This window comes from Molossus molossus, unplaced genomic scaffold (assembly GCF_014108415.1).
Source record: "Molossus molossus isolate mMolMol1 unplaced genomic scaffold, mMolMol1.p scaffold_m16_p_14, whole genome shotgun sequence".
NCBI lineage: Eukaryota > Metazoa > Chordata > Mammalia > Chiroptera > Molossidae > Molossus > Molossus molossus.
This window is the reverse complement of record NW_023425349.1, coordinates 83,229,199-83,240,129: the sequence shown is the minus strand read 5'-3', so window position 1 is coordinate 83,240,129 and position 10,931 is coordinate 83,229,199. Positions and strand designations below refer to the sequence as shown.

The following is a 10,931-nucleotide window of genomic DNA, read 5'->3' as shown; positions in this document are numbered from 1 at the left end:
GACATATCCCTGCGGTCTCCATGCATGATGTTTCTGGGGCTGCCAGGGCACAGCCAGTGTGTAACCCAACACAGCAGCCTGGATGCACGGCAATCCATTTCAAACTGAGGCCAACAACATGAGGCTCATGACCACAGGTTTTAGAAAAAAGAAGTGCTTCACAGAACATGGCTACAAATGAGCTAGAAACACCTTTGGGTTCTCAATTAAAGACAGCTTCACTTCAATTTTTGTTATGATGCTAAAGGACAGCGTGATATATAATTGTCTGAATGAATGTATACTCTTAAAGGTCAGCAATTTTTTCATGCGCATGAAATTCACTGGTACTACATTAAAATAGAATTGCATTTTAAGATGAGGAATATGGTGATAGCTGGCATTTAATCACTGGAAAGTGATTTGCTCATTTTCCAAGTGTGAAAACCGAGCCTCAGAAACGTCGATTAACTTGTTGGAGGTCACACAGCACTTATGTGAAAGAGCTGAGATTCCAATTTCAGCTTGATCTCTAAGCCACAGGGCTTCCCTACGCACCATGCCAGCACTTGGAGGGAATGTAACTTTTTCAGGGGCACAGAACTGGCTCTTCTACCTGCCCACAGAGCCTGATGCTGAAGGAAGAGCTTGAGTTTAAGGTTACACAGCCTGGAAAAAGGGCGAGCCCCTGGTTAGGGGGAACAGGGTTAACCCTGATTCCATCACCTGAAGCTGGGGAAAGTTTTCTAGGGAAAAGTGGGGTCAGACTTTCTGGCTTGGTTGAAGCAATAGAGACAACTGTGATGGGGGAAAAATGCTTCCATTTCTGTGTTTCGAGTCCGACCTCTCAGCTAGGGCCTCTCCACTGATGAAGGCAGAGCCAGCCACATCATTAAGGCTTCAGCTGGAAGGAAATTATCCAGCGTTTCTGAATTAATTGCATGTTCCTTGGGTCAGGGGTTCTGAACTAGCTGGACTATGATTTAGCACATTAGAGACACAGAGTTTTCCTGGCAACCCTTGAAAACATATTTAGACTGCCTTTTCTCTGTCCCCACACTCGCCAGCAAGTGTGACAGACACCATAATCCCGTGGCCCACGAAGGGTGACCCCTAACAATCACCGCCTTGCTCACTTTCTGCAATGATTCTGCCATCCTTCCTTGCCATGGGTTATCTGCTGGCTTTTTGCCCTTTCTAGTGCCAGGTGCTCTGTGTGCATGTGGGTCTGCTCTTGCTGCCTCGGAGGTCAAGATGCTCCTCCGCCGAAGCTACGTAAAGAGGTCCAGGGACGTGCAGACCAAGAAGAAAGCCAGCCAGGCATCTACCCTGCAGCAGGGCTGAGTGCCCCGGCCAGAGCCTTGATCTCACATGAGAGAGTACAATGGAAAGAGGTGTTGGTAGTGCTTCCTCTACCTTCTCACCAAATAGATTAATCGGCAGCGCATGAAACACGCTTGTTGAAAATTACCACTTTGGGTGACGCTAGGAGTGTTTTCTCTTAATTTGCGACACGCAGGTCTCCAGAAATAAGGTGTTAGGGAAAGCAATGCTTAGAAACAGCTGAATGAATCAGAACCTTAGTGTTTCTTTTATATTAGAAAGCTTACCTTGGCAATGACCGATGTGATTATGACCACAATGGAGCAACTATTTTACCTTGAAGGAATGCTAGCATATAGGTTCTGCCACATTATGTGGTTCTCACTGCTAAGAGAGATAAAAAATTAATGAGTTACTTGTGGCTTGGTTGTTAAGAAACTATCTTGGAGGCATTTTTAAACATAATAAGTTCAGGGGGAAAATTTGGCTGTTGTAGACTGTCTGCTAATAAAAAAAGGATGATGGATTAAACAGGAGTTACTTTCCCAGGGAAACCATTAAATATTTATGTAGGACACAGCAAATAAGCATAATAAGAATGAGGTTTGGCAAATGAACAGCACAATTTATCTCTAAAGCATTTTACAAAAACAAGCTAATTAACCCTCCCGCCCTCTGCATGATAAAGTGCAAAAATTATTACCCTCCTTTTTTGAATTTGGTTCATCAACATAGTTTTATTTGAATAACTTTTAGTTGGAATGTGTTTTTGATCCTACTTGATGTCTTCCCCAGTGACAGATTCATTGGCATCCCCTTGGAGACCCATCTGATGTGGCGACACTCCCACAGAGGAGATAAAGTCAAGTAGAACAGGCCAGTCACAGCTTGAGAGCTCATTTATAAATTTTCTGAAGTTGTAAATGAATGGGAGAGACCCAGAGGTCCAAGACAAGTAAGTAATGACTACCATGCATTTTTCATTGGGGGAAAGTTAAAATACAGATTTAATAAAAGTAACTTCTATGATTTCACTAAATCATCCAGTGTCTCCCTGATGGCAGCCTTATATTGATATACACTGACTTCATAGCTAGTTTACTAACTTACCAGTTTTATCAATGTTTTCTCTCTCAGTTTTATGGAGATATAACTGACATATAACCATATAACATTGTATTATTTTAAGATGTATAATATAATAAGATAGTTGTATATATTACAAAATGATTACCACAATAAGTTTAGTTAAACCCACCATTTAACATAATTACATGTTCTTTCTTGTGATGAGAACTTTTAAGATGTACTCCCTTAGCACCTTTCAAGTGTACAATATATTATTGTTAACTATAGTCACATGCGGCATATTTCATCCCCAGAACTTCTTTATCTTATTACTCTTGACCACCTTCACCCATTTCTCCCTCTGCCTTTGGAGCCATCAATCTCTTTGTTTCTATGATTCTATTTTATAAGATTCTACATATAAGTGAGACCACATAGTATTTGTCTTTGTCTGACTTATTTCACCCAGTATAATGACCTTAAGATCTATCCATGTTGTTGCAAATGGCATAATTTCCTTTTTTATAGGTGCGTAATATTCTGTCACCTCTTTTTCTCCCTTTCTCTCTCTCTCTCTCTCTCTCTCTCTCTCTCTATATATATATATATATATATATATACACACACACACACATATATATGTATATACACACACATATATATATATATATATATATATATTACATTTTCTTCATTCTTTCATCAATGGAAACCTGTTGTTCTTATCTTAGTTATTATAAATAATGCTGCAATGAACATGGAAATACAGATATTTCTTCAAAATATTGACTTCATTTCCTTTGAGTATATGTCCAGAAGTGGAATTGTTGAATGTTATGGGGTTCTTTTTAAAAATATCTTCATTTTTGGGGTAACTTGAATTTTTATATAGTTTTAAATACACTCAGAAAAGTTGCAGGCATAGTACAGATAGTTCCCGACTTACAATGGTTCGACTTAGGATTTTTTTACTTTACTTTGGTGCAAAAGTGGTATGCATTCTATAGAAACTGTATTTTGTATTTTGAATTGTGATCTTTTCCTGGCCTGGATGTAGGCATGATGCTGGGCAGTGGAAGCGAGCTGCAACTCCCAGTCAGGCACATGATAACAAGGGTAAACAGCCCTGGCTGGTTTGGCTCAGTGGTTAGAACATTGGCCCTCAGACCAAAGAGTCATGGGTTTGATTCTGGTCAAGGGCACATAACTTAGTTGCGGTTCAGTCCCTGGCCCTAGTCGGGGTTGTGCAGGAGGAAACCAATCAATATGTCTCTCTCACATAGATCTCTCTCTCTTCCTCCCACTCTGTCTGAAAATAAATGGAAGAATATCCTCAGATGAGGATTTCTTTTTAACTCATCTTCATTGTTGAGTGTATTAGATGTTCCCCCTTTTTTTTCCCATTGACCCCTCCTCCCAATCCTGCCCCCCTCCTTTCTTCCCCACACTATTGTCTTTGTCCATTGATTATGCATATATGAATAGAAGTTCTTTGCTTTAGCTCATCTTGCCCTCCCTCCCCCCTTCCCTTTGAGGTTCATCAGTCTAACAACCAATTTGTACTTCTTAATTCCTTCATCTTTTTCACCCATACTCCTGATCCCAACAATCTGGCAAGCAACAAAAAGTTCTCTGTATATATGAGTCTGTTTCTGTTCTGCTTGCTCGTTTTGTTCGTAGGTTCAATTGTTGCTAGATATGTATTAATTGCCATTTTATTGTTCTTTTTTTTTTTTTTTACCTATCCTCACCTGAGGACACCCCTCGACATTTCATTCAGATAGAGTGGGAGGGAAGGAAAGAAAGAGAAACATCGATGTGAAAGGAACACATTGAGTGGTTGCCACCCACACAACCCAACCAGGGCGAGGGACAAACTACAACCAAGGCATGCGCCCCTAGCAGGAACTGAACCGGGGTCTCTCTGGACTGCAGGCTGACACTCCAACTGCTGAGCCAAACTGGCCAGGGCTATTGTTCATATTATTGTTCTTCTTCTCCCTCAAGAAGACCGTTCAACATTTCATACAATACTGGTTTGATGGTGATGAACTCCTTTAGATTTTTCTTGTCCGGGAAACTCTTGATATGTCCATTGATTCTAAATGATAGCTTTGCAGGATAGAGTAATCTTGGTAGGATATTCACCTTGAATATCTCTTGCCACTCCTTTCTGGACTGCAAAGTTTTTATTGAGAAATCAGCTGACAGTCTTATGGGAGCTCCTTTGTAGGTAACAGACTGCTTTTCTCTTGCTGCTTTTAAGATTCTCTTTTTGTCTTTAACCTTTGGCATTTTGATGATGATGTACCTTGGTGTGGACTTGTTCAACTTGTTTGGGACTCTCTGTGCTTCCTGGACTTCTATATCTGTTTCCTTCACCAAGTTAGGGCAGTTTTCTGCCATTATTGTTTCAAATAAGTTTTCAATTTCTTGTTCTCTCTCTTCTTCTTCTGGCACCCCTATGATGTGAATGCTGGCACGCTTGAAGTTGTCCCAGAGGCTCCTTACACTATCCCCATTTTTTTGGATTCTTTTTTCTTTTTGCCATTCTGATTGGGTGTTTTCTGCTCCCTTATATTCTAAATCAATGATTTGCTTTTTGGATTTACCTACTCTAGTATTGATTCTCTGGAAATTATTCTTTTTATTTTTAGATTTTTGAATTTTATATATTTTCTTTTCTTTTTTTAAAAAAACTTATCTTTATTGTTGAATGTATTACAGATGTTCCTCATTTTTCCCCCATTGATCCCCTCCTCCCCAATTCACCCGCCTCCTGCCTTTCCTCACACTGTTGTCTGTGTCCGTTGGTTATGCATATATGCATATAAGTTCTTTGGTTTATTTCTTCCCACCCCTTACCTTTGAGGTTTGTCAGTCTAGCAACTAATTTGTACTTCTTAATCCCTTCACCTTTTTCACCCATTCCCCAAACCCCCTCCCATCTGGCAACCAACAAAATGTTCTCTGTATCTATGAGAATGTTTCTGTTTTGCTTGTTCGTTTTGCTTGTAGATTCAATTGTTGATAGATATGTATTCATTGCCATTTTATTTGTTCATATTTTTTATCTTTTTCTTTAAGAAGACCCTTCAACATTTTATAAATAATGGTTTGGTGGTGATGAATTCCTTTAGCTTTTCCTTGTCTGGGAAACTCTTTATATGGCCATCGATTCTAAATGACAGCTTTGCAGGATAGAGTCATCTTGGTTGTAGGTTCTTGCTTTTCATCACTCTGAATATTTCTTGCCACTCCCTTCTGGCCTGCAAAGTTTCTTTTGAGAAATCAGCTGACAGTCTTATGGGAAAGCCCTTGTAGGTAACTAACTGCTTTTCTCTTGCTACTTTTAAGATTCTCTCTTTGTCTTGAAACTTTTGCATTTTGAAGATGATGTGTTTTGGTGTGGGCCTTTTGGGGTTCATGTTGCTTGGAACTCTCTGTGCTTCCTGGACTTGTATGTTTCCTTCACCAAGTTAGGAAAGTTTTCTGCCATTATTGTTTCAAATAAGTTTTCGATTTCTTGTTCTGTCTCTTCTCCTTTTGGCACCCCTATGATGTGAATGTTGGCACTCTTGAAGTTGTCCCAGAGGCTCCTAACACTGTCCTCATTTTGGGGATTCTTTTTTCTTTTTGCTGTTCTGATTGGGTGTTTTTGCTTCTTTATATTCCAAATTGATAGTTTGCTTCTTGGTTTTACCTACTGTACTATTGAATCTGTATAAATTATTCTTTATTTCAGTTAGTGCCTCCTTCATTTCTGACTGTGCATCCTTTATTTCTGAATGGTCCTTTTTTAATGCTCTTGAGGCCCTCACTAAGTTTGCTGAGGTTCTCACTAAGTTCATTGAGCATCCTTATAAGCAGTGTTTTGAACTCAGCATCTATTAGGTTATTTATCTCCATTTCACTTAGTTCTTTTCCTGGAGTTTTGTTCTGTTCTTTCATTTGAGACCTGTTTCTTTGTCTTCTTATTTTGTCTGCCTCCCTGTGTTTGTTTCTATGTACTATTTAATGAGAGGTATGGGGCTAGCTGAGACCAGATGCTGCTTGTTTGAAAGAATTTAGGAAAACCTGAATCAGGATCCAAGACAGACCAATCCTATGGTAAAGCAACTGGCAAAAGGTTGGGTGGGCTTGAAAGTTAAATGGAGCAAGGCCTCAGGGAATCACTAGGGTGGGACAAACAGTATAAACCAGGTTGCTGTTGTCCCAGATATGGCGGCTGTCTGCCGCCCCAGGGAAAGGCTCACCAAAGGAACAAAGGCCTCTGACAGCACATTTGTCCCGGAGAAAGCCCCCTCTACAGCCCTCGCTCCAGTGCCAAACAGCTCAGTTCTTCCCTGTATGTCTCTGGTGCCCCTCGAGCTGCCTTCCCTCCAAGCTTAGAGGGACAGAGTCCAATAAGTTCATGCGCGGGCCCTTTAAGGAGCTGCCTGGGGCTCCAGCTGCGTCAGCTTCCCTGAGCCTCAGTTCCCGCTGGTTTTTCCAGCCAGAAGTTATGGGGAATTCTCTTCCTGGCAGGAGCCTCTGCCTCTCCTACCAGTCTTGGTGTGGCTGCTGCTTTAATTTTGTAGTTGTAGGACTTCCATTCAGCTCAGTGTCAGGTGGTTCTGAATGATGGTTGTGCTGTAGTTTAGCTGTAATTTTGATGTGGTCGTGGGAGGAGGCAATACCGCGTTTACCTACGCTGCCATCTTGACCGGAAGTCTCAGGTGGGGATTTAAAAAAACAAGAGTGAATAACTGATACTCTAGAATGTAGTGTTAAATGCACTTTCAACGTACAATATTTTCAACTTAAGATGGGTTTATTGGGGATTTATCAGGATATAACCCCCATCATAAGTTGAGAAGCATCTGTATAAAGAACTCCCCTAGACTCTTTTGTCTGATTCTGCCAATTGTTTACATTTTGCCCCATTTACTCTACCATATTCTCTCTCTCATGTTCTTTCTTTTATTTTTTATGTATCTGAAAAATGAATAAGATATAACCTGATTTTTTTTTCAGAATAATTCTGAGTATGTAAATGCTCAATATTTAAAAGATTGACATATTCTTAAAAGAATATTATTGTTTTGTTTTCAAGATAAGACTTGGTATATCACTACAATTTAACAGGGCCAAATAACAATAAGAAAACATACATTTTGTATTTAAAGTAAATCTCTTACAGTTAGGGCCAATTCTGCCACATAGTAGGTATTCAAGTATTCAGAGAATAAATGATTATGAATTATTTAAAGTATAAGCATTCAAAAATTGTTTATATTTTCTCTTCTTAACATACTTCTTTTCTGCAACAGGAGATGAATGAGGGTAACCTTTATTCTATAATTTAGAACATGAGTGTTTAACCTTTCAAACTTGCTTAATAATGCAAACAACAGACTAATAAGTTATCTTCACATGAGTGAAATAAACATTGTGTTTTGAATTCTGCTTAAACTTAATTCTGCAAAAAGCCATCAGATTCACAACTGGGGTAACTCTTAAGTTCACTTCCATCCGTTTGGACTTGGTATCATAAGATGCATATCTGTTTAAGTAGGAAGAATATGATGACATAAAAAGTCTAAAATCTTCAGAATGTATCTGAAAGTATCTGTATCTGAGAAATTCCTCTTCATTACTTTGTCATCTTTGGTGAGGACACTGGGATGGAGTTACCTGTGCCAATGTCTGTTTTGAGAGAATCTGTGATGGGTTGTACTCTAGAAATACAGTTTGGGTCAAGGCATCTGTTTGGCATTCCACTTCCCTTCCAAGTAGATAGCAATTTTATATTAACAAAATTTCATTGTTGACATTATTGATATTGCTGCAAGAAATTAAAACATCAAATTAATATTCAAATTAGGTCTATCTGGTTAGAGTCCATAATAGACTATAGTTTGTGGTGATGATTAATTTTATGTGTCAACTGGACTGGGCCATGGGGTGTCCAGACATTGGGCCAAGCAGTAGTCTGAGCGTATCTGTGAGCTGTTTCTGGATGAGATTAACAGTTGAATTGGTAGACTGAGTAAAGTAGATAGCTGTCCCTAAGGTGGGTCGGGCCTGTCCAATCAACTGAAGACCTGAATAGAACAAAAAGGCTGAACAAGAGGGAACTTCACCTGCCTGACTGTTGAGCTGGGACATTGGCCTTTTCCTGCCCCTGGACGGAAATTTATACCATCAAGACTTAAATTGGAACTCAACCATTGGCTCTTCTGAGTCTCCACCTTGCTGACCACAGCTCTTGGGACTTTTCAGCCTCAATAATTGTGTGAGTCAATTTCTTTTAATTGATCTATCTATGTAACTAGAGCCAATATCCTATTGATTGTTTCCCTGTAGAACTCAGACTAATAAGTTATCCTTTAGGGCATCCACCCATTTCACAGTCACTGCCTCTTTTTTGTCATCTGTTTTCAACCTGCTCTGATGGGTCCTATAGCCATGTTGATCCCGCCTCCCAGTCACAGGTGAATAGTCCGGAGGCGGACATCTGATTCCAGTTGGGCCTTTCACATTATTTATCTCAAATATTTGAAACTGGCCCTGAGAGAGAGGGAGAAAGCATAGTTTCCTATTTGGTCAACATGTACCATTTAGACTTGGGAGCTATGAGTAAGCATTTGCTGTCATGTGGGTGAGAAGAAGAGAAGACTGTTCTGAAAACAGAGTAGAAATGTCACAGATAAAAAAACAAAGAAGGAATTCCTGACCCACATCCCATTTCTATTGCCATGATCTTTTCAAGTCTGGATGCTCCCTGCCTTTGGTTTCTTGTAATGCCCTGTATCAGACCCCTAACTTTCCACTATGCATTTTATTTTTTACTTATGTTAACTGGCGATGGTTTCTGTACTTGCATCAATAGGTCAACTAATGCATTAGCTTGGCACATTTTATACTTCTTATACTTGTTTGTTAACTAGAGCTAAGGAGAAAGTCAAGGGAAAGGTAGGGTGTGAACCTGTTCAGGTGTGGCTCACTGAGAAACAGCCACAAGAATTTTACTTTTTGCAATTTTATAACTTTATTTGCCAATCAACAGTTAGTTCTCATCCACATTAACTGTAGATTTTCGAAAGTGGTAACAGGTACATAGGTGACCAATGTATAGACCTTGTTTGGTGAATCTTCATCCTCATTACGTTTTCTGGACAACGGCACCCAGATACGGTATGGCACATTTTTTATTCCTTTGGCCCAGATAGCTTTGTTCAGCTTGGTGCCAATGTGCACATGGGGTTCCCATCTCCTTCATGGCACATTTCCAGATCTTCTTGAGTGCTCGAGGGACACACTTCTTGAAACCCACCCCATGGATGCACTTGTGAATGCTGATTGTGTATTCTCTGGTCACTACCTTGTTGATGGCAGAACGGCCCTTCTCCCCACCCTTCTTTGTGGGAACCATTATGCTGGCCCAAGTTGGAAAGAAAGAACACAAGGTATTGTCACAATAATTATTTTTAAAACAAACTTCTCTTTGAGTCGGTTCTAGTTTAAAGCCAATATTTTCATGAAATAGCCTGACGTGAAGCATCAATTTCTATATAGTATTAAGAAAATAATGCCCAAGCCAGTATGTATTCTTTAACTTATTTTTTAAATGTTAATTTGATATTGTCAGGAGAGATGAGACCCAAATGCACTGCAAAAAGTAGTTTTCTCTGTAAATTGTGTGGCATTGTGAATTCAGGGTTAGGGCGTTGTTTTGTTAAAGTATTGCTCATTAATTGTGAGCATGTGTAGAGATCCTTCTCAGGTATTATGAAAACAACACAAACTTCACTGTGAGAGCAACTATAGTACTCACCTTGGGATTAAGTAAGATATGTGTTCAGTAACTGTCACATAGTCGGGTCTCCTTAAATGTTGCCTATTATTTTCAGATTTAGAGAAAAGAGCTTGAGACTTTTTCTTTTTTTTGCAATTCCATGTGGTTCTCCCTGCACACAATTTAAGCATTATCATTATTTTTCTCTGCACCTATCTGCATGGGAAAGTACTGTCTGTAATAGATACGGAGAAATAGAACACTGGGGTGTCTTGTCAACATTTAAACAAAAGCATCCCTGCTGCAGAATCTTCAGAGCAAGGCAGTTGAAGGCAAAGACATACATTCTATACTCATTACTAGTGAAATGAGTATAAAATTTCAGGGGTCCAACTTCAACAACACCTAGAAGAACAGAGTCCTCAAATGCTGTCCCTAACCGGTTCTTGTTCATTCTTCCGACGGCCAGTTCCTTATTGATGGTCGTGAATGAAGCTGCTCAAGGAAGAGTAACAGGTAAAGGCAGGTGGAATTCTCATTAAGGTATTTCTATTTCTGGAAAATCACCTCTTGGTTATGTAGAGCAACACATTTATCTGGAGGCCTTTACAAAAAAAGGGAGCGTTGCCTTATAATGAATACTAAGTAAAACCGATAGAATCCAGATTAATTTTTAATGAGTAGCAGTTGTGTACTGCATGTAATAATATTGAAATTAATACATAATTGAAGTAGATTTGTACAGAATAGTTCACTTGAGAGTTGACTAGCGGAGAACAAA

At 39.5% G+C, this 10,931-nt stretch overlaps 1 pseudogene; it reads right to left on the bottom strand.

Moving 5' to 3' along the window:
• Positions 1 to 9,414: 9,414 nt before the first annotated feature.
• On the bottom strand, positions 9,415 to 9,787 carry LOC118629350 (annotated as a pseudogene).
• Positions 9,788 to 10,931: the final 1,144 nt, after the last annotated feature.